The sequence below is a fragment of the Oncorhynchus gorbuscha genome, linkage group LG13 (genome assembly GCF_021184085.1).
Source record: "Oncorhynchus gorbuscha isolate QuinsamMale2020 ecotype Even-year linkage group LG13, OgorEven_v1.0, whole genome shotgun sequence".
NCBI classification, from domain to species: Eukaryota; Metazoa; Chordata; class Actinopteri; order Salmoniformes; family Salmonidae; genus Oncorhynchus; species Oncorhynchus gorbuscha.
In genome coordinates, this window is record NC_060185.1 from 17,567,576 (window position 1) to 17,591,047 (window position 23,472).

Genomic DNA, 23,472 nt, shown 5'->3' on the forward strand with positions numbered 1-23,472 from the left:
CCTGCGGTTGTGGGCCGTGCAGTTGCCGTATCAGGTGGTGTAGCAGGTTAGGTTTTAGCAGCAGGTTAGGATAATTCATGTTGCAGGTTAGGAGACTGAGGTTAAGGTTAGGAAAATACCCCAGCCAGGTGGGTACCAACTGCAGTCTCTGCACCCAGGTCTCAGCTGTAAGCACACATACCCAAGGTCTCACACCTCCAAACCAAATCAAATCTCTAACTACTAAAGAATTGTGTCAATGGTGGCACATCCTCCTCTCATCTGTTCACCCCCACGCCCTTTTCATTTCCTCCGCTCCATTCAGGCAAGAGATACCTTAGATACCAAGAGATCAGACCATGCTGACACAGTATGCATCATGAGGGGTAATCGCAGACATGGATAAAGAACATGGTACCACACAAACAGAGGTGTGAGAAACCTCAGTACAAACTTAGTGCAAATACACACACACACACACACACACACACACACACACACACACACACACACACACACACACACACACACACACACACACACACACACACACACACACACACACACACACACACACACACACACACACACACACACACACACACACACATTAAAGGAAATGTGGAGGAGTTCTTACACTGTGGCCGAGGTGTGTGGGAGGAGGTATGAAATGACCAGAATAATAACTTCAAAAGAAAAACAAGCCGTTTTCAATAACAGGAGGGGATTCCGACAATCCATTTTTTTTATGGGATTCCCTCAACTTTCAAAAGCATTTTAAAAGGAGAAACGGCTCTACTGCTGCCCTCTCTTTGAAAACACAGTTACAGTGCATTCAGAAGGTATTCAGACCCATTGACTCTTTACACATTTTGGTACTCTCCAAATACAGGTGTGCCAAGCTTGTAGCATCATTTCCATCCCTAACTATAACATCCGACAAGATAGACCTGCAAAAGGGGGTGAAGTTGCAATCTACTGCAGAGATAGCCTGGAGAGTTCTTTCATACTATCCAGGTCTGTACCCAAACAATTCGAGCTTCTATTTTTAAAAATCCACCTTTCCAGAAACATGTCTCTTACTGTTGTCGCTATGCTATAGACCACCCTCTGTCCTCAGCTGTGGTCTGGACACCATATGTGAATTGATTGTCGCCCATCTATCTTCAGAGCTCGTGCTGCTAGGTGACCGAAACTGGGACATGCTTAAAAACCTTTTGAGACTAGGGGGCAGTATTTTCATTTTTGGAAAAATAAAGTTCCCAAAGTAAACAGGCTATTTCTCAGGACAATATAATAGAATGTGCATATAATTGACAGCTTAGGATAGAAAACACTCTAAAGTTTCCAAAACTGTAAAAATATTGTCTGTGAGTATAACAGAACTGATATTGCAGGCGAAAGCCTGAGAAAAATCCAATCAGGAAGTGATTCTTATTTTGAAATCTCTGCGTTCCTTTGCATCCCTATTGAGCATTGAAAGGGATATCAACCAGATTACTTTTTCTATGGCTTCCCTAATGTGTCTACAGTCACTAGACATAGTTTCATGCTTTTATCTTGAAGAATGAGCGTGAACAACAACATTGCGCCAGTGGGCAGATGGTGGCTCTCAGAGTGATTTGTGCGTAATAGACAAAGGCGGCCATTGCTCCTCTCGCTCCTACTTAGAAGCCAATTGTCCCGGCTGATATATTATCGAATAGATATTTGAAAAACACCTTGAGGATTGATTACAAAAAACATTTGCCATGTTTCCGTCGATATTATGGATCTAATTTGGAATATTTACGAAATATACAAAATGTGAAGAACTAACACAGGTATTTCAGCTATAAAAATAATCTTTATGGAACAAAATGACCATTTGCTGTCTAACTGGGTGTCTCGTGAGTGAAAACATCTGAAGCTCATCAAAGGTAAACGATTTAATTTGATTGCTTTTCTGATTTTCGTGACCAAGTTACCTGCTGCTAGCTGGACATAATGCTATGCTAGGCTATCTATAAAATTACACAAATGAAAAAAATCTGAGATGACAGGGTGATTAACAAAAGGCTAAGCTGTGTTTCACTATATTTCACTTGTGATTTCATAAATATTAAGATTTTCTATTAAGATTTTTTGTCCGTTGCGTTATGCTAATTAGTGAAGTTGATGACAATTCTCCCGGATCCGGAAGGGGTAGTTCTAAGAAGTTTTAACACCCCGGCCATTCTACAATCTAATCCTGATGCCCAATCTCAATCAAATTATCAATGAACCTACCAGGTGCAACCCTAAACCCGTAAACAGAATACATTATCCAGTACCGATTTGGAAGGCTGTGTGTGTGAATGCACCGTTTGCATTCCGTCACCCAAATCCAGGTAACTGATGTTCTGAAAGAGCTGCAAAATCTGGGCCCCTACAAATCAGCTGGGCTAGACAATCTGGACCCTCTATTTCTAAATGATCTGCCAAAATTGTTGCAACCCCTATTACTAGCCTATTCAATCTCTCTTGCATATAGTATGGCATTCACAAAGATTGGAAAGCTGCCGCGATCATCCTCCTCTTCAAAGGGGGAGACACTCTAGACCCAAACTGCTACAGACCTATATCTATCCTACCCTGCCTTTCTAAGGTCTTCGAAAGCCAAGTTAACAAACACATTAACAACCATTTCTAATCCCACCTTACAATCTGGTTTCAGAGCTGGTCATGGCTGCACCTCAGCCACGCTAAAGGTCCTAAATGATATCATAACCGTCATCGATACGAGACATTACTGTGCAGCCATATTCATCAACCTGGCCAAGGCTTTTGACTCTGTCAATCACCACATTCTTATCGGCAGACTCAACCGCCTTGATTTCTCAAATGACTGCCTTGCCTGGTTCACCAACTACTTCTCTGATAGAGTTCAGTGTGTCAAATCGGAGGGCCTGTTGTCCAGACCTGTGGTAGTCTCTATGGGGGTGCCACAGGGTTCAATTCTCGGGCCGACTCCCTTCTCTGTATACATCAATGATGTCGTTCTTGCTGCTGGTGGTTCTCTGATCCACGTCTATGCAGACAACACCATTCTGTAAACTTCTGGTCCTTCTTTGGGCACTATGTTAAGTTTTAACTAACCTCCAGATGAGCTTCAATACCAAACAACTCTCCTCCCGTGGCCTACAAATTCTCTTAAATGCAAGTAAAACTAAATGCATGCTCTTTAACCGATCGCTGCCCGCACCTGCCTGCCTGTCCAGCATCACTACTCTGGATGGTTCTGACTTAGAATACATGGACAACTACAAATACCTAAGTGTCTGGCTAGACTGTAAACTCTCCTTCCAGACTCATATTAAACATCTCCAATCCAAAATTAAATCTAGAATCGGCTTCCTATTTAGCAAAAAAGACTCCTTCACTCACGCCGCCAAACATACCCTCGTAAAACTGACTGTAAAAGACTATCCTACCGATCCTCGACTTTGGCGATGTAATCTACAAAATATCCTCCAACACTCTACTCTGAAAACTGGATGCAGTCTATCTCAGTGCCATCCGTTTTGTCACCAAAGCCCCATATTACCACCCACCACTGCAACCTGTATGCTCTCGTTGGCTGGCCCTCACTACATATTTGTCGCCAGACCAACTGGCTCCAGGTCATCTATAAGTGTTTGCTAGGCAACGCTCCACCTTATCTCAGCTCACTGGTCACGATAACAACACCCACCCGTAGTATGCGCTCCAGCAGGTATATCTCACTGGTCGTCCCCAAAGCCAACCCTCTCTTTTGCCGCCTTTCCTTCCAGTTCTCTGCTGCCAATGACTGGAACGAATTGCAAAAATCGCTGAAGCTGGAGACTGATATGTCCCTCACTAACTTTAAACATCAGCTACCTGAGCAGCTAACCGATCGCTGCAGCTGTACACAGCCCATCTGTAAATAGCCCATCCAATCTACCTACCTCATCCCCATCTTGTTTCTATTTACTTGTATGCTCTTTTGCACACCAGTATTTCTACTTGCACATCATCATCTGCACATCACCCCAGTATTCATTTGCTAAATTGTAATTACTTCGCTACTGTGGCCTATTTATTGCCTTACCTCCTCGTGCTATTTGCACACACTGTATATAGACTTTCTTTTTTCTATTGTTATTCACTGTATGCTTGTTTATTGTTGTGTTGTTGTTTGTGTCGCACTGCTTTGCTTTATCTTGGCCAGGTCGCAGTTGTAAATAGCCTACCTGGTTAAATAAAAGTGAAATACATTTTTTTTTAACAATTGAGGAGAAGTGGGATAACATTCCACAGGCCACAATCAACAGCCTGATCAACTCTATGCAAAAGAGTTGTGTTGAGGCATGAGGCAAATTGTGATCACATCAGATACTGACTGGTTTTCTGATATACAGCCCTACTTAAAAATAAAGAAAGTATCTGTGACCAACAGATGCATATCTGTATTCCCAGTCAGGTGAAACCCATAGATTAGGGTCTCATTCATGTATTTCCATTGAATGATTTCCTAATATGAACTGTACACAGTAAAATCTATGAAATTGTTGTAAGTATATATTTGTTCAGTATACATTTCCCGGTGGAATAGGTGTTATGGGTCAATGAAGTTGAAATTATGATGAAATGAAGATTAGCAGGATTGTGTCTGTTGCATAGCAACATTTGTGGAGAACAGGTGAATGTTGAAACAATTTGGCAAATCATTTTATGTGAAAGTGATATTAACTAATTTCTAAGTAAAGTGTATTCTTTGTCTCATAAGTATAAATATCACCATTATTTTGGCTACCATGGCTGGAAGAGATATCAGTGACATTGAAAGAGGGGTCTCAAAGGAGCAAAGGGATTTAAAGAGTATGTGTGTGTGTGTGTGTGTGTGTGTGTGTTACTTCAGGTAACTGCCAGAATAAAGGAAACACCAACATAAAGTGTCTCAATAGGACGTTGGGCCACGGGCCAGCAGAATAGCTTTAATGTGCCTTGGCATAGATTCTAAAATTCCAGAGAAATAAAGCAGGCCTGATTGGGTAGGCTCATCAGCCAATACTGTTGGTGATTGTTTGCTGGGGCACATAAATTGCTCAGAGCCCCCTCACTTTGTGGGGGCATCGGGCATATCCAGTATGCAGGTTTTAATATGCTGCAATGGCCTTTGGAGCGTAATATGCATTAATATGTTGCATAAACCTACTTCAGTGGTCGTATTGATGATTTTGAAGTAGTTCAAATGTATGTGTTGTGCAATCCCATTATGCTTTGTATAATTTGAAACTTACACTAATAGCACTTGGCCTATAGATCTGTCTGGACATCATCCTGCTACAGTAACTAAACTACACTGCTCAAAAAAATAAAGGGAACACTAAAATCACACATCCTAGATCTGAATGAATGAAATATTCTTATTAAATACTTTTTCTTTACATAGTTGAATGTGCTGACAACAAAAGCACACAAAAATTGTGTCTGGATCTCCTCCCAGACCTGGACTAAAGCATCCGCCAACTCCTGGACAGTCTGTGGTGCAACGTGGCGTTGGTGGATGGAGCGAGACATGATGTCCCAGATGTGCTCAATTGGATTCAGGTCTGGGGAACGGGCGGGCCAGTCCATAGCATCAATGCCTTCCTTTTGCGGAATCCAGGGCCAACCACACCAGCATATGGTCTCACAAGGGGTCTGAGGATCTCATCTCGGTACCTAATGGTAGTCAGGCTACCTCTGGCGAGCACATGGAGGGCTGTGCGGCAACCCAAAGAAATGCCACCCCACACCATGACTGACCCACTGCCAAACCGGTCATGCTGGAGGATGTTGCAGGCAGCAGAACGTTCTCCACAGCATCTCCAGACTGTCACGTCTGTCACATGTGCTCAGTGTGAACCTGCTTTCATCTGTGAAAAGGACAGGGCGCCAGTGGCGAATTTGCCAATCTTGGTGTTCTCTGGCAAATGCCAAATGCCAGGAAGGCCATAAAGATCATCAAGGACATCAACCACCCGAACCACTGCCTATTCACCCCGCTATCATCCAGAAGGCGAGGTCAGTACAGGTGCATCAAAGCTGGGACCGAGAGACTGAAAAACAGCTTCTATCTCAAGGCCATCAGACTGTTAAACAGCCACCACTAACACTGAGTGGCTGCTGCCAACACACTGTCATTGACACTGACCCAACTCCAGCCATTTTAATAATGGGAATTGATGGGAAATGATGTAAATATATCACTAGCCACTTTAAACAATGCTACCTTATATAATGTTACTTACCCTACATTATTCATCTCATATGCATATGTATATACTGTACTCTACATCATCGACTGCATCCTTATGTAACACATGTATCACTAGCCACTTTAACTATGCCACTTTGTTTACTTTGTCTACACACTCATCTCATATGTATATACTGTACTCGATACCATCTACTGTATGCTGCTCTGTACCATCACTCATTCATATATCCTTATGTACATGTTCCTTATCCCCTTACACTGTGTATAAGACAGTAGTTTTGGAATTGTTAGTTAGATTACTTGTTGGTTATCACTGCATTGTCGGAACTAGAAGCACAAGCATTTCGCTACACTCGCATTAACATCTGCTAACCATGTGTATGTGACAAATACAATTTGATTTGATTTGATTTGATTTGAATGTCCTGCACGGTGTTGGGCTGTAAGCACAACCCCCACCTGTGGATGTCGGGCCCTCATACCACCCTCATGGAGTCTGTTTCTGACCGTTTGAGCAGACACATGTGCATTTGTGGCCTGCTGTAGGTCATTTTGCAGGGCTCTGGCAGTGCTCCTCCTGCTCCTCCTTGCACAAAGGTGGAGGTAGCGGTCCTGCTGCTGGGTTGTTGCCCTCCTACGGCCTCCTTCACGTCTCCTGATGTACTGGCCTGACTCCTGGTAGCGCCTCCATGCTCTGGACACTACGCTGACAGACACAGCAACCTTCTTGCCACATCTCGCATTGATGTGCCATCCTGGATGAGCTGCACTACTTGAGCCACTTGTGTGGGTTGTAGACTCCGTCTCATGCTACCACTAGAGTGAAAGCACAGCCAGCATTCAAAAGTGACCAAAACATCAGCCAGGAAGCATAGGAACTGAGAAGTGGTCTATGGTCCACACCTGCAGAACCACTCCTTTATTGGGGGTGTCTTGCTAAATGCCTATTGTGACGACCCTCCCACTCTGTCTGCCGTATTCTGTCTTTGTTCTTGTTTCCTTATTAGGATGCCGGTGGGCGGAGTTGGGAGGGTCGTCAGCTACATGGGAAACACCTGGGCCAGGTGTCTCCCAGGATAAATGTCATGTTTTGTCATTAATTATCATGTCTTGTCCCTGTGCTTCCCCTTCTATTCGTTTCCCTCTGCTGGTCTTATTAGGTTCTTTCCCTCTTTCTATCCCTCTCTCTCCCCCTCCCTCTCTCACTCTCTCGCTCTCTCTTCTCTCTATCGTTCCGTTCCTGCTCCCAGCTGTTCCTATTCCCCTAATCAATCATTTAGTCTTCCCACACCTGTTCCCGATCCTTTTCCCTGATTAGAGTCCCTATTTCTCTCCTTGTTTTCCGTTCCTGCCCCGTCGGATCCTCATCTATAATTCACCGTGCTGTGTCTATGTTTTGCCCTGTCGTGTCGTGTTTCCCTCAGATGCTGCGTGGTGAGCAGGTGTCTGAGTCTGCTGGGTTCAAGTGCCTTCCCGAGGCAACCTGCAGTTCTCGATCAAGTCTCCAGTCTGTTCTCGTCTTTACGAGTAGTATTATGCTTTTTGTTTTGTAAAGTTTCTTACTGGATTAAAAACTCTGTTTTCGCCAAGTCGCTTTTGGGTCCTCATTCACCTGCATAACAGAAGGATCCGACCAAGGAATGGACCCAGCGACTACAGAGGCTCGTAACACTGCCGTCAAGATCCAAGGAGCCATGCTCGGCAGACACGAGCAGGAATTGTCTGCTGCTCGCCATGCCGTGGAGAACCTGGCCGCTCAGGTTTCCGACCTCTCTGGACAGTTCCAGAGTCTTCGTCTCGTGCCACCTGTTACTTCCTGGCCTGCCGAGCCTCCGGAACCTAGGGTTAATAACCCACCTTGCTACTCCGGGCAGCCCACGGAGTGCCGCTCCTTTCTCACCCAGTGTGATATTGTGTTCTCTCTCCAACCCAACACATACTCTAGTGAGAGAGCTCGGGTTGCTTACGTCATTTCACTCCTTACTGGCCGGGCCCGAGAGTGGGGCACAGCTATCTGGGAGGCAAGGGCTGATTGTTCTAACAATTACCAGAACTTTAAAGAGGAGATGATTCGGGTTTTTGACCGTTCAGTTTTGGTGGGGAGGCTTCTAGGGCCCTGGCTTCCCTATGCCAAGGTGATCGATCCATAACGGATTACTCTATAGAGTTTCGTACTCTTGCTGCCTCTAGTGACTGGAACGAGCCGGCGCTGCTCGCTCGTTTTCTGGAGGGACTCCACACAGTGGTCAAAGATGAGATTCTCTCCCGGGAGGTTCCTTCCAGTGTGGACTCTTTGATTGCTCTCGCCATCCGCATAGAACGACGGGTAGATCTTCGTCACCAGGCTCGTGGAAGAGAGCTCGCATCAACGGTGTTTCCCTGCTCCGCATCGCAACCATCTCCCTCCTCTGGCTCTGAGACTGAGCCCATGCAGCTGGGAGGGATTCGCATCTCGACTAAGGAGAGGGAACGGAGGATCACCAACCGCCTGTGCCTCTATTGCGGATTTGATGGACATTTTGTTAATTCATGTCCAGTAAGAGGCCAGAGCCCATCAGTAAGCGGAGGGCTACTGGTGAGCGCTACTACTCAGGTCTCTTCATCTAGATCCTGTACTACTATGTCGGTCCATCTACGCTGGACCGGTTCGGGTGCCACATGCAGTGCCTTGATTGACTCTGGGGCTGAGGGTTGTTTCATGGACGAAGCATGGGTTCGGAAACATAACATTCCTTTCAGACAGTTAGACAAGCCTACGCCCATGTTTGCCTTAGATGGTAGTCATCTTCCCAGTATCAGATTTGAGACACTACCTTTAACTCTCACAGTATCTGGTAACCACAGTGAGACTATTTCTTTTTTGATTTTTCGTTCACCTTTTACACCAGTTGTTTTGGGTCATCCCTGGCTAGTATGTCATAATCCTTCTATTAATTGGTCTTGTAATTCTATCCTATCCTGGAACGTATCTTGTCATGTGAAGTGCTTAATGTCTGCCATCCCTCCCATTTCTTCTGTCCCCACTTCTCAGGAGGAACCTGGCGATTTGACAGGAGTGCCGGAGGAATATCATGATCTGCGCACGGTCTTCAGTCGGTCCCGAGCCAACTCTCTTCCTCCTCACCGGTCGTATGATTGTAGTATTGATCTCCTTCCGGGGACCACTCCTCCTCGGGGTAGACTATACTCTCTGTCGGCTCCCGAACGTAAGGCTCTCGAGGATTATTTATCTCTGTCTCTTGACGCCGGTACCATAGTGCCTTCTTCCTCTCCGGCCGGGGCGGGGTTCTTTTTTGTTAAGAAGGACGGTACTCTGCGCCCCTGCGTGGATTATCGAGGGCTGAATGACATAACGGTTAAGAATCGTTATCCGCTTCCCCTTATGTCATCAGCCTTCGAGATTCTGCAGGGAGCCAGGTGCTTTACTAAGTTGGACCTTCGTAACGCTTACCATCTCGTGCGCATCAGAGAGGGGGACGAGTGGAAAACTGCGTTTAACACTCCGTTAGGGCATTTTGAGTACCGGGTTCTGCCGTTTGGTCTCGCCAATGCGCCAGCTGTTTTTCAGGCATTAGTTAATGATGTTCTGAGAGACATGCTGAACATCTTTGTTTTTGTCTATCTTGACGATATCCTGATTTTTTCACCGTCACTCGAGATTCATGTTCAGCACGTTCGACGTGTTCTACAGCGCCTTTTAGAGAATTGTCTCTACGTAAAGGCTGAGAAGTGCTCTTTTCATGTCTCCTCCGTTACTTTTCTCGGTTCCGTTATTTCCGCTGAAGGCATTCAGATGGATTCCGCTAAGGTCCAAGCTGTCAGTGATTGGCCCGTTCCAAGGTCACGTGTCGAGTTGCAGCGCTTTTTAGGTTTCGCTAATTTCTATCGGCGTTTCATTCGTAATTTCGGTCAAGTTGCTGCCCCTCTCACAGCTCTTACTTCTGTCAAGACGTGTTTTAAGTGGTCCGGTTCCGCCCAGGGAGCTTTTGATCTTCTAAAAGAACGTTTTACGTCCGCTCCTATCCTCGTTACTCTGACGTCACTAGACAATTCATTGTCGAGGTTGGCCTTCAGAGGTAGGCGTGGGAGCCATTCTATCCCAGCGCTTCCAGTCTGACGATAAGGTTCATCCTTGCGCTTATTTTTCTCATCGCCTGTCGCCATCTGAGCGCAACTATGATGTGGGTAACCGTGAACTGCTCGCCATCCGCTTAGCCCTAGGCGAATGGCGACAGTGGTTGGAGGGGGCGACCGTTCCTTTTGTCGTTTGGACAGACCATAAGAACCTTGAGTACATCCGTTCTGCCAAACGACTTAATGCCCGTCAAGCTCGTTGGGCGTTGTTTTTCACTCGTTTCGAGTTTGTGATTTCTTACCGTCCGGGTAGCAAGAACACCAAGCCTGATGCCTTATCCCGTCTGTTTAGTTCTTCTGTGGCTTCTACTGATCCCGAGGGGATTCTTCCTTATGGGCGTGTTGTCGGGTTGATAGTCTGGGGAATTGAAAGACAGGTTAAGCAAGCACTCACGCACACTGCGTCGCCGCGCGCTTGTCCTAGTAACCTCCTTTTCGTTCCTGTTTCCACTCGTCTGGCTGTTCTTCAGTGGGCTCACTCTGCCAAGTTAGCTGGTCATCCCGGTGTTCGAGGCACTCTTGCGTCTATTCGCCAGCGCTTTTGGTGGCCGACTCAGGAGAGTGACACGCGCCGTTTCGTGGCTGCTTGTTCGGACTGCGCGCAGACTAAGTCGGGTAACTCTCCTCCTGCCGGTCGTCTCAGACCGCTCCCCATTCCTTCTCGACCATGGTCTCACATCGCCCTAGACTTCATTACCGGTCTGCCTTTGTCTGCGGGGAAGACTGTGATTCTTACGGTTGTCGATAGGTTCTCTAAGGCGGCACATTTCATTCCCCTCGCTAAACTTCCTTCCGCTAAGGAGACGGCACAAATCATTATCGAGAATGTGTTCAGAATTCATGGCCTCCCGTTAGACGCCGTTTCAGACAGAGGCCCGCAATTCACGTCACAGTTTTGGAGGGAGTTCTGTCGTTTGATTGGTGCGTCCGTCAGTCTCTCTTCCGGGTTTCATCCCCAGTCTAACGGTCAAGCAGAGAGGGCCAATCAGACGATTGGTCGCATACTACGCAGCCTTTCTTTCAGAAACCCTGCGTCTTGGGCAGAACAGCTCCCCTGGGCAGAATACGCTCACAACTCGCTTCCTTCGTCTGCTACCGGGTTATCTCCGTTTCAGAGTAGTCTGGGTTACCAGCCTCCTCTGTTCTCATACCAGCTTGCCGAGTCCAGCGTTCCCTCCGCTCAAGCGTTTGTCCAACGTTGTGAGCGCACCTGGAGGAGGGTGAGGTCTGCACTTTGCCGCTACAGGGCACAGACTGTGAGAGCCGCCAATAAACGCAGGATTAAGAGTCCAAGGTATTGTTGCGGCCAGAGAGTGTGGCTTTCCACTCGCAACCTTCCTCTTACGACAGCTTCTCGTAAGTTGACTCCGCGGTTCATTGGTCCGTTCCGTGTCTCCCAGGTCGTCAATCCTGTCGCTGTGCGACTGCTTCTTCCGCGACATCTTCGTCGCGTCCATCCTGTCTTCCATGTCTCCTGTGTCAAGCCCTTTCTTCGCACCCCGTTCGTCTTCCCTCCCCCCTCCCGTCCTTGTCGAGCGCACCTATGTACAAGGTACGTAAGATCATGGACATGCGTTCTCGGGGACGGGGTCACCAATACTTAGTGGATTGGGAGGGTTACGGTCCTGAGGAGAGGAGTTGGGTTCCGTCTCGGGACGTGCTGGACCGTTCGCTTATTGATGATTTCCTCCGTTGCCGCCAGGGTTCCTCCTCGAGTGCGCCAGGAGGCGCTCGGTGAGTGGGGGGTACTGTCATGTTTTGTCATTAATTATCATGTCTTGTCCCTGTGCTTCCCCTTCTATTCGTTTCCCTCTGCTGGTCTTATTAGGTTCTTTCCCTCTTTCTATCCCTCTCTCTCCCCCTCCCTCTCTCACTCTCTCGCTCTCTCTTCTCTCTATCGTTCCGTTCCTGCTCCCAGCTGTTCCTATTCCCCTAATCAATCATTTAGTCTTCCCACACCTGTTCCCGATCCTTTTCCCTGATTAGAGTCCCTATTTCTCTCCTTGTTTTCCGTTCCTGCCCCGTCGGATCCTCATCTATAATTCACCGTGCTGTGTCTATGTTTTGCCCTGTCGTGTCGTGTTTCCCTCAGATGCTGCGTGGTGAGCAGGTGTCTGAGTCTGCTGGGTTCAAGTGCCTTCCCGAGGCAACCTGCAGTTCTCGATCAAGTCTCCAGTCTGTTCTCGTCTTTACGAGTAGTATTATGCTTTTTGTTTTGTAAAGTTTCTTACTGGATTAAAAACTCTGTTTTCGCCAAGTCGCTTTTGGGTCCTCATTCACCTGCATAACAATAAATAGACCTCTTCCACATTCATGGAAGAGACTCTCTCCATGCAGACACCCCGAGCTCAGGATGAGTAGTTTCCCACTACTAATTACCAGTTGGAGCAGCCAGTTCAAGTGGATTTTTCCCAGTCGTATGTGGTAAATTCCCACTTCTCACTTCCTTACAAATTCAGCACATTGTCACATTCATGTCATGTCGGAAACTCAGGACCTCCGAGTAAAATTGCACATAAGTTATTTGCGTATAGTTTTCAATTGGTTGATTCTGATACTTCCCAAGTGGGAAACCCGGGTATCAAGTTGGAGTAAGCAAGTCGGAAATTTTGGGGTTTCTGACATGACACTTATGACACTTGTCCAATTTTTCTGTGAGTAGTTTTCTATTATGTTTTGAAGAATGTTGTTTGTACTTAGGGAGGGAGGCGGAGCTAAGGCTACAAAAAGGCTGTGTCGACCAGACCATGAGAAGCAACCCTGTGTGTGTGTGTGTGTGTGTGTGTGTGTGTGTGTGTGTGTGTGTGTGTGTGTGTGTGTGTGTGTGTGTGTGTGTGTGTGTGTGTGTGTGTGTGTGTGTGTGTGTGTGTGTGTGTGTGTGTGTGTGTGTGTGTGTGTGTGTGACACGTCAACGATTTTGGAATATACTGACAGTAGCATGCTACTGTATGGAAGCTTAATGGGCCTAAACACAGGTAAAGACCAAGTTAATGCCTAATGTGTCTGTAAGTTTTGTCCTGCTGTAATACCTGGAACTCCACATTTTGGGGGGTGAAATAAACCAATGGTGACTTCGTACCACTGCCTCCATGCTGTTAAGTATCCTACCTACTGGGCCAACCTGACAGGCTACAATACAATGATCAAACTTTACATTTGAAATATTACAGCTATTTTTCCCATCAAGTATGCATGCCATTATACATCATGCATAAGTAGGAGTTGAAATGGTTATTCCATCAAACTTTACTAGATTAGTACATTAGAACAGAACATTCAGGTTAAGGGTCAGTGGCCCAAGCCCACAAACAGGTATGTTCCAAGTTCAGACAGAAGGGGAAATCAGATTGCTATGATTCCTAGGAACTTTACTTTTGGTTTATATTTTCATTTGTTGTGCTACTAGTACTGCCCATTGGTGTTAAGTAGGCAGCTACAGTAGCTGGAAGTTATTAACATATTATTTCGTTGAATGTATTTTATTTGATCTGGGTGCCTACATCACCTGCTAACACCATGCTCCCGTACTCAGTCTGTGAAAAACACTGAGAGAGAAAGAACAACTTGTCAGATGGTGCATTGAAGACTGATGTGTTCCTGACCTGACTTTTCAAAATGCCATTGTAGAAAAAGCCCAAAAAGACAGCAGTGGTGTCGCTCTTCATTTCTTGGTTATTCTGTGGTCCATATCAAGTCCGCTAGAGATTGGTGCCGTGATGAACATTAATCAGCTGCAGCGGATCGCCAGGGGACCCTTACACAGAACTTGTCATGTTTTGTCATTTATTATCTTGTCTTGTCCCTGTGCTTCCCATTCTATTCGTTTCCCTCTGCTGGTCTTATTAGGTTCTTTCCCTCTTTCTATCCCTCTCTCTCCCCCTCCCTCTCTCACTCTCTCGCTCTCTCTTCTCTCTATCGTTCCGTTCCTGCTCCCAGCTGTTCCTATTCCCCTAATCAATCATTTAATCTTCCCACACCTGTTCCCGATCCTTTCCCCTGATTAGAGTCCCTATTTCTTCCTTTGTGTTCCGTTCCTGTCCTGTCGGTTCCTTGTTTAGAATTCACCGTGCTGTGATTGTGTATCGCCCTGTCGTGTCGTGTTTTCCTCAGATGCTGCGTGGCGAGCAGGTGTCTGAGTCTGTCTGGTTCGAGTGCCTTCCCGAGGCAACCTGCTGTTCACCTGCTGTTCAAGATCGAGTCTCCAGTTTGTCCTCGTCATTTCGAGTGAAAGTTGTGTTTTTTTGTTTGTATTCACTTTACTGGATTAAAGACTCTGTTTTCGCCAAGTCGCTTTTGGGTCCTCTTTCACCTGCATGACAGAAGGAACCGACCTAGAGGGGGACGAGTGGAAAACGGCGTTTAACACTCCGTTAGGGCATTTTGAGTACCGGGTTCTGCCGTTTGGTCTCGCCAATGCGCCAGCTGTTTTTCAGGCATTAGTTAATGATGTTCTGAGAGACATGCTGAACATCTTTGTTTTTGTCTATCTTGACGATATCCTGATTTTTTCTCCGTCACTCGAGATTCATGTTCAGCACGTTCGACGTGTTCTACAGCGCCTTTTAGAGAATTGTCTCTACGTAAAGTCTGAGAAGTGCTCTTTTCATGTCTCCTCCGTTACTTTTCTCGGTTCCGTTATTTCCGCTGAAGGCATTCAGATGGATTCCGCTAAGGTCCAAGCTGTCAGTGATTGGCCCGTTCCAAGGTCACGTGTCGAGTTGCAGCGCTTTTAGGTTTCGCTAATTTCTATCGGCGTTTCATTCGTAATTTCGGTCAAGTTGCTGCCCCTCTCACAGCTCTTACTTCTGTCAAGACGTGTTTTAAGTGGTCCGGTTCCGCCCAGGGAGCTTTTGATCTTCTAAAAGAACGTTTTACGTCCGCTCCTATCCTCGTTACTCCTGACGTCACTAGACAATTCATTGTCGAGGTTGACGCTTCAGAGGTAGGCGTGGGAGCCATTCTATCCCAGCGCTTCCAGTCTGACGATAAGGTTCATCCTTGCGCTTATTTTTCTCATCGCCTGTCGCCATCTGAGCGCAACTATGATGTGGGTAACCGTGAACTGCTCGCCATCCGCTTAGCCCTAGGCGAATGGCGACAGTGGTTGGAGGGGGCGACCGTTCCTTTTGTCGTTTGGACAGACCATAAGAACCTTGAGTACATCCGTTCTGCCAAACGACTTAATGCCCGTCAAGCTCGTTGGGCGTTGTTTTTCGCTCGTTTCGAGTTTGTGATTTCTTACCGTCCGGGTAGCAAGAACACCAAGCCTGATGCCTTATCCCGTCTGTTTAGTTCTTCTGTGGCTTCTACTGATCCCGAGGGGATTCTTCCTTATGGGCGTGTTGTCGGGTTAACAGTCTGGGAATTGAAAGACAGGTTAAGCAAGCACTCACGCACACTGCGTCGCCGCGCGCTTGTCCTAGTAACCTCCTTTTCGTTCCTGTTTCCACTCGTCTGGCTGTTCTTCAGTGGGCTCACTCTGCCAAGTTAGCTGGTCATCCCGGTGTTCGAGGCACTCTTGCGTCTATTCGCCAGCGCTTTTGGTGGCCGACTCAGGAGCGTGACACGCGCCGTTTCGTGGCTGCTTGTTCGGACTGCGCGCAGACTAAGTCGGGTAACTCTCCTCCTGCCGGTCGTCTCAGACCGCTCCCCATTCATTCTCGACCATGGTCTCACATCGCCCTAGACTTCATTACCGGTCTGCCTTTGTCTGCGGGAAGACTGTGATTCTTACGGTTGTCGATAGGTTCTCTAAGGCGGCACATTTCATTCCCCTCGCTAAACTTCCTTCCGCTAAGGAGACGGCACAAATCATTATCGAGAATGTATTCAGAATTCATGGCCTCCCGTTAGACGCCGTTTCAGACAGAGGCCCGCAATTCACGTCACAGTTTTGGAGGGAGTTCTGTCGTTTGATTGGTGCGTCCGTCAGTCTCTCTTCCGGGTTTCATCCCCAGTCTAACGGTCAAGCAGAGAGGGCCAATCAGACGATTGGTCGCATACTACGCAGCCTTTCTTTCAGAAACCCTGCGTCTTGGGCAGAACAGCTCCCCTGGGCAGAATACGCTCACAATTCGCTTCCTTCGTCTGCTACCGGGTTATCTCCGTTTCAGAGTAGTCTGGGTTACCAGCCTCCTCTGTTCTCATCCCAGCTTGCCGAGTCCAGCGTTCCCTCCGCTCAAGCGTTTGTCCAACGTTGTGAGCGCACCTGGAGGAGGGTGAGGTCTGCACTTTGCCGTTACAGGGCACAGACTGTGAGAGCCGCCAATAAACGCAGGATTAAGAGTCCAAGGTATTGTTGCGGCCAGAGAGTGTGGCTTTCCACTCGCAACCTTCCTCTTACGACAGCTTCTCGTAAGTTGACTCCGCGGTTCATTGGTCCGTTCCGTGTCTCCCAGGTCGTCAATCCTGTCGCTGTGCGACTGCTTCTTCCGCGACATCTTCGTCGCGTCCATCCTGTCTTCCATGTCTCCTGTGTCAAGCCCTTTCTTCGCACCCCCGTTCGTCTTCCCTCCCCCTCCCGTCCTTGTCGAGAGCGCACCTATTTACAAGGTACATAAGATCATGGACATGCGTTCTCGGGACGGGGTCACCAATACTTAGTGGATTGGGAGGGTTACGGTCCTGAGGAGAGGAGTTGGGTTCCGTCTCGGGACGTGCTGGACCGTTCACTCATCGATGATTTCCTCCGTTGCCGCCAGATTCCTCCTCGAGTGCGCCAGGAGGCGCTCGGTGAGTGGGGGGTACTGTCATGTTTTGTCATTTATTATCTTGTCTTGTCCCTGTGCTTCCCATTCTATTCGTTTCCCTCTGCTGGTCTTATTAGGTTCTTTCCCTCTTTCTATCCCTCTCTCCCCCTCCCTCTCTCACTCTCTCGCTCTCTCTTCTCTCTATCGTTCCGTTCCTGCTCCCAGCTGTTCCTATTCCCCTAATCAATCATTTAATCTTCCCACACCTGTTCCCGATCCTTTCCCCTGATTAGAGTCCCTATTTCTTCCTTTGTGTTCCGTTCCTGTCCTGTCGGTTCCTTGTTTAGAATTCACCGTGCTGTGATTGTGTATCGCCCTGTCGTGTCGTGTTTTCCTCAGATGCTGCGTGGCGAGCAGGTGTCTGAGTCTGTCTGGTTCGAGTGCCTTCCCGAGGCAACCTGCTGTTCACCTGCTGTTCAAGATCGAGTCTCCAGTTTGTCCTCGTCATTTCGAGTGAAAGTTGTGTTTTTTTTGTTTGTATTCACTTTACTGGATTAAAGACTCTGTTTTCGCCAAGTCGCTTTTGGGTCCTCTTTCACCTGCATGACAGAACTGGATTGACATCACACGTTTAGAATATTACAAGGCAAGGTGATCTTTGTACAGTACATATAAAGCCCGCTACAGATCTCACCCTCATCTTGATCATGAATATTCAACCCCCCCCCCCCCACATCAGACCATTCTGGACTTTAATCCACCGCTCCATATCATCAGAACTGAAACCCATATTGTTTGCTTCCAATACAGCTCTTTCTTCTCCAACCTTTTCTCCATTTCGTCCACACTACTCGTCACCATTTCGACTGTCAGCAGACCCTCCACGTGCTTCTTTTCGCTGCACTTTACAAGCTCTCCATACTGTCAAATCGATATGAAATAGCTAAGTAACTGTTACTTCTTTGAGACAAGTTTAGCAACACACGAACATAGCATGAACAAAATATTCCAACAATACAAGTTTCACATCAAACAAACTTTGGCACCATCTTGTTCGACCTGTACGGAGCCAATGTAGCCCAACTTCTCAAAATCAGTCCAACAATGTGTTTGCTGCAAGCTTGTCTACTTCTCTCATTGATTGAGACAGGTGAGTGTCATGATGACATGTGTCACCTTGGCAAGGAGCCACCTGTCTCAATCAATGAGAGAAGATTTGAAATAGACATGATGGGAGCGTACATATTGTTGGATTACTTCACAGATCATATTTATTTTAAATAACGCAAACGCACCACCTGCAACAGGACCCAAATCGAGAACAAACACATTATCGCCAAGTTAACGTTGGTCAAAAAATACTCTGTGATATACCAAACAGTACCTAACCTGGAACTCCCAGGAAGGGAAAAGGTTGGTTGATTTAACCAAAAATCTTTTGTTAAATCACATTATCTGGTGTAACAATCTGTAGATAGCAAATATTATGATTATTATTACCATGAGTATTTATCCTGCTACTAGTAACTTCTACCCATTCTATTACCTATTTAGATTTGTATATTAGGATTATTATTACCATTGGTATTTATCCTGCTACTAGTAATTTTTACCCCTGTTTACATGTACAGTGTCTTCAGAAAGTCTTCAGACCCCTTGACTTTTTACACATTTTGTTACATACATTTTTTTTTCACTAATCAATCTGCACACAATACCCCATAATGACAAAACAAAAACAGGTTTTTAGAAAATGAGTAGTATTTTGTTGAAGCAACTTTGACAGTGACTACAGCCTTGAGTCCTCTTGGGTATCGTCCTTTTATTATCCATTCATAGTGTGTTCTTGTCCTTAAACGCCATTTTAAAATGTGTGTGATATTGCAACAAATTTCCCCCAAGGGGACAATAAAGGCATTAAAGTAAAGAATGTTCCAGCCCAGATTGACCTCATCAGCCATCTGTTCACTCACCGGACCCCAGACTCATCCCAATCAATCATGTCATTGTCATCAGGAAAGGGTGTGTGTGTGTGTGTATTGACTGTATCATCCGCCTGTGTGTATCAAGACTACAGTGGTCTGGCTGGTGTGTCTGGCTGACGCTGTGGAGCTGGTGGGGGTGAGCAGAGACAGCTGGGATGACGTATGGGAGGCAGAATGATCCCTTTCCTGAGACACACATGCTCAGACTCATGGATGTCATTGGTATACCACACACACACACACACACACACACACACACACACACACACACACACACACACACACACACACACACACACACACACACACACACACACACACACACACACACACACACACACACACACACACACACACACACACACACATTGCATTCTTTCAGATGGCCTCCTATGTGTTTCTGACTACGTATTTATGCGTGTCAGGCGGTGCTCTGGGCAGGTACGGTGCGCTGGGCAGGTACGGTGCGCTGGGCAGGTACGGTGCGCTGGGCAGGTACGGTGCGCTGTGCAGGTACGGTGCGCTGTGCAGGTACAGTGCGCTGGGCAGGTACGGTGCGCAAGAAGCTGATGGGTTTTAAACTTTTTATGGACCCCGTTCCTGTCTGTGAGTGAGAGCCTGAGAGTCGGCGTGGTCATCTGTGAGCAGTGGGTATCTGCCTGTGAGTACCTGAGTGTACCGGTGTGGAAGAGATACACCCCTTAACCATGGAATGGAGAAAAGCAGAACCCCTAGGCCCTGCACAGCCTGGCTCAGAGAGTGGACAAGATACACCAGCTGTCAGTCATTCTGTGTCATTAACACCATTGTCACAAGTAATTGACTCCCTCTTGCTGAACTCCCTCTTTATGGATCCTTTTGGCTAAGTCACTACACCCCACTTCCTTTTTTCTCATGTGAGAATGTTCTTGATATTCTATCCTGTGGTTGCTGATGATGCTTTACCATATGAGTTAATGACGTGTGTACACTGTCTGTTCTATCCTGTGGTTGCTGATGACGCTTTACCATATGAGTTAATGACGTGTGTACACTGTCTGTTCTATCCTGTGGTTGCTGATGACGCTTTACCATATGAGTTAATGACGTGTGTACACTGTCTGTTCTATCCTGTGGTTACTGATGACTCTTTACCATATGACTTAATGAAATCAAATCAACTGTTATTAGTCACATGAGCCGAATACAACATGTGTCGACCTTAAGGTGAAATGCTTACGTACAAGCCCTTAACAAACAAGAGTCAATGTTGGAAAAAAAATACAGCAGTCAAATAACAGGAGTGGGGGCTATATACAGGGTGTTACGGTACAGAGTCAATGTGGAGGCTATATACAGGGTGTTACGGTACAGAGTCAATGTGGAGGCTATATACAGGGTGTTACGGTACAGAGTCAGTGTGGAGGCTATATACAGGGTGTTACGGTACAGAGTCAGTGTGGAGGCTATATACAGGGTGTTACGGTACAGAGTCAGTGTGGAGGCTATATACAGGGTGTTACGGTACAGAGTCAATGTGGAGGCTATATACAGGGTGTTACGGTACAGAGTCAATGTGGAGGCTATATACAGGGTGTTACGGTACAGAGTCAATGTGGAGGCTATATACAGGGTGTTACGGTACAGAGTCAATGTGGAGGCTATATACAGGGTCTACCAGTACAGAGTCAATGTGGAGGCTATATACAGGGTGTTACGGTACAGAGTCAATGTGGAGGCTATATACAGGGTACAGGGTGTTACGGTACAGAGTCCATGTGGAGGCTATATACAGGGTGTTACGGTACAGAGTCAATGTGGAGGCTATATACAGGGTACAGGGTGTTACGGTACAGAGTCAATGTGGAGGCTATATACAGGGTCTACCAGTACAGAGTCAATGTGGAGGCTATATACAGGGTGTTACGGTACAGAGTCAATGTGGAGGCTATATACAGGGTGTTACGGTACAGAGTCAATGTGGAGGCTATATACAGGGTGTTACGGTACAGAGTCAATGTGGAGGCTATATACAGGGTCTACCAGTACAGAGTCAATGTGGAGGCTATATACAGGGTCTACCAGTACAGAGTCAATGTGGAGGCTATATACAGGGTGTTACGGTACAGAGTCAATGTGGAGGCTATATACAGGGTGTTACGGTACAGAGTCAATGTGGAGGCTATATACAGGGTCTACCAGTACAGAGTCAATGTGGAGGCTATATACAGGGTGTTACGGTACAGAGTCAATGTGGAGGCTATATACAGGGTCTACCAGTACAGAGTCAACGTGGAGGCTATATACAGGGTGTTATGGTACAGAGTCAATGTGGAGGCTATATACAGGGTGTTACGGTACAGAGTCAATGTGGAGGCTATATACAGGGTGTTACGGTACAGAGTCAATGTGGAGGCTATATACAGGGTCTACCAGTACAGAGTCAATGTGGAGGCTATATACAGGGTGTTACGGTACAGAGTCAATGTGGAGGCTATATACAGGGTGTTACGGTACAGAGTCAATGTGGAGGCTATATACAGGGTGTTACGGTACAGAGTCAATGTGGCGGCTATATACAGGGTCTACCAGTACAGAGTCAATGTGGAGGCTATATACAGGGTGTTACGGTACAGAGTCAATGTGGAGGCTTTATACAGGGGGTACCGGTACAGAGTCAATGTGGAGGCTATATACAGGGTGTTACGGTACAGAGTCCATGTGGAGGCTATATACAGGGTCTACCAGTACAGAGTCCTTGTGGAGGCTATATACAGGGGTACCGGTTAGTCGAGGTAATATGTACATGTTGGTAGAGTTATTAAAGAGACTATGCATAGATTACAACAGAGAGTAGCAGCAGTGTAAAAGTGGTGGGGTGGGGGCAATGCAAGTCGTCTGGGTAGCCATTTGATTCACTGTTCAGGAGTCTTATGGCTTGGAGGTAGAAGCTGTTTAGAAGCCTTTGGACGGAGACTTGGCACTCCGGTACCGCTTGCCGGAGTGCCATATTGAAGGAGAAGAGCCACAGTCTGGTACAAGTCAACATGACAGCCATTAGCTGGGGAGGAGTATCCAGGCCCTGTTTACCCCGACTAACCATTTTCACACAATCGCTGGTATTTAACCCTTTCTCCTATGCCGAGCCCCTCCTAACACATCTGTACAGCTAATACACCTCTTTTGCTAACCAGAAGATTAGTGATATATGTTCTTCCTCATTTCATATAACCTGACCTCTGCCCAAAATCCTCACTCCTCCCCAGCTCATGGCTGTCCTGTTGACTTGTACCAGACTGTGGCTCTTCTCCTTCAATATGATCCCTGATACAATAACATATCCTGACAGAATGTAAGCGTTCTACATTCCCCTCTCTCCCTCAGCGACATGGTTAAGGATACTTCATATATTCAAGTTTAGAACTCAACCCGTCAACAGCCTCCCATATGCCACATAGCTTCCATTGATCAGACTGTTGCAAGTGAATAAGCTATATGGTGATGAAACCGTTTTCTCTCTTTCAGTTTGGACATGGTAGACTTTATCTCAGTGAACTGTGAGCCAGTGAAGGCAATGATTGATGACCTCATTCAGAGACTGTTTGACGCCCTGCAGATATCCCTCATGATTTCCAAACACAGTAAACCCTGGATCCTCACATGAAATATATGCATTTAAATCAAATGTACTGTATATATGCAAATCTCCCAGTGACACCATTCAGTGGAGGCTGCTGAGGGGAGGACGGCTCATAGAAATGGCTGGAATGGAGTCAATGGAAACCATGTGTTTGATACTATTCAATTGACTCCATTCCAGATATTATTATGAGCCGTCCTCCCCTCAGCAGCCTCCACTGACACCAGTGAATGATTGTTGACGTATCTTGTGTGCAGGAGCTTTACGACAGTTTAGTTCACATCACAGAACAAGTGTCACAAGTAGCCACTATAGCTAACATCAGACACAGATGAAGTCCTGGCTAGGCACTATAGCTAACATCAGACACAGATGAAGTCCTGGCTAGCCACTATAGCTAACATCAGACACAGATGAAGACCTGGCTAGCCACTATAGCTAACATCAGACACAGATGAAGTCCTGGCTAGGCACTATAGCTAACATCAGACACAGATGAAGTCCTGGCTAGCCACTATAGCTAACATCAGACACAGATGAAGACCTGGCTAGCCACTATAGCTAACATCAGACACAGATGAAGACCTGGCTAGCCACTATAGCTAACATCAGACACAGATGAAGACCTGGCTAGCCACTATAGCTAACATCAGACACAGATGAAGACCTGGCTAGCCACTATAGCTAACATCAGAAACAGATGAAGACCTGGCTAGTCACTATAGCTAACATCAGACACAGATGAAGACCTGGCTAGCCACTATAGCTAACACCAGACACAGATGAAGACCTGGCTAGCCACTATAGCTAACACCAGACACT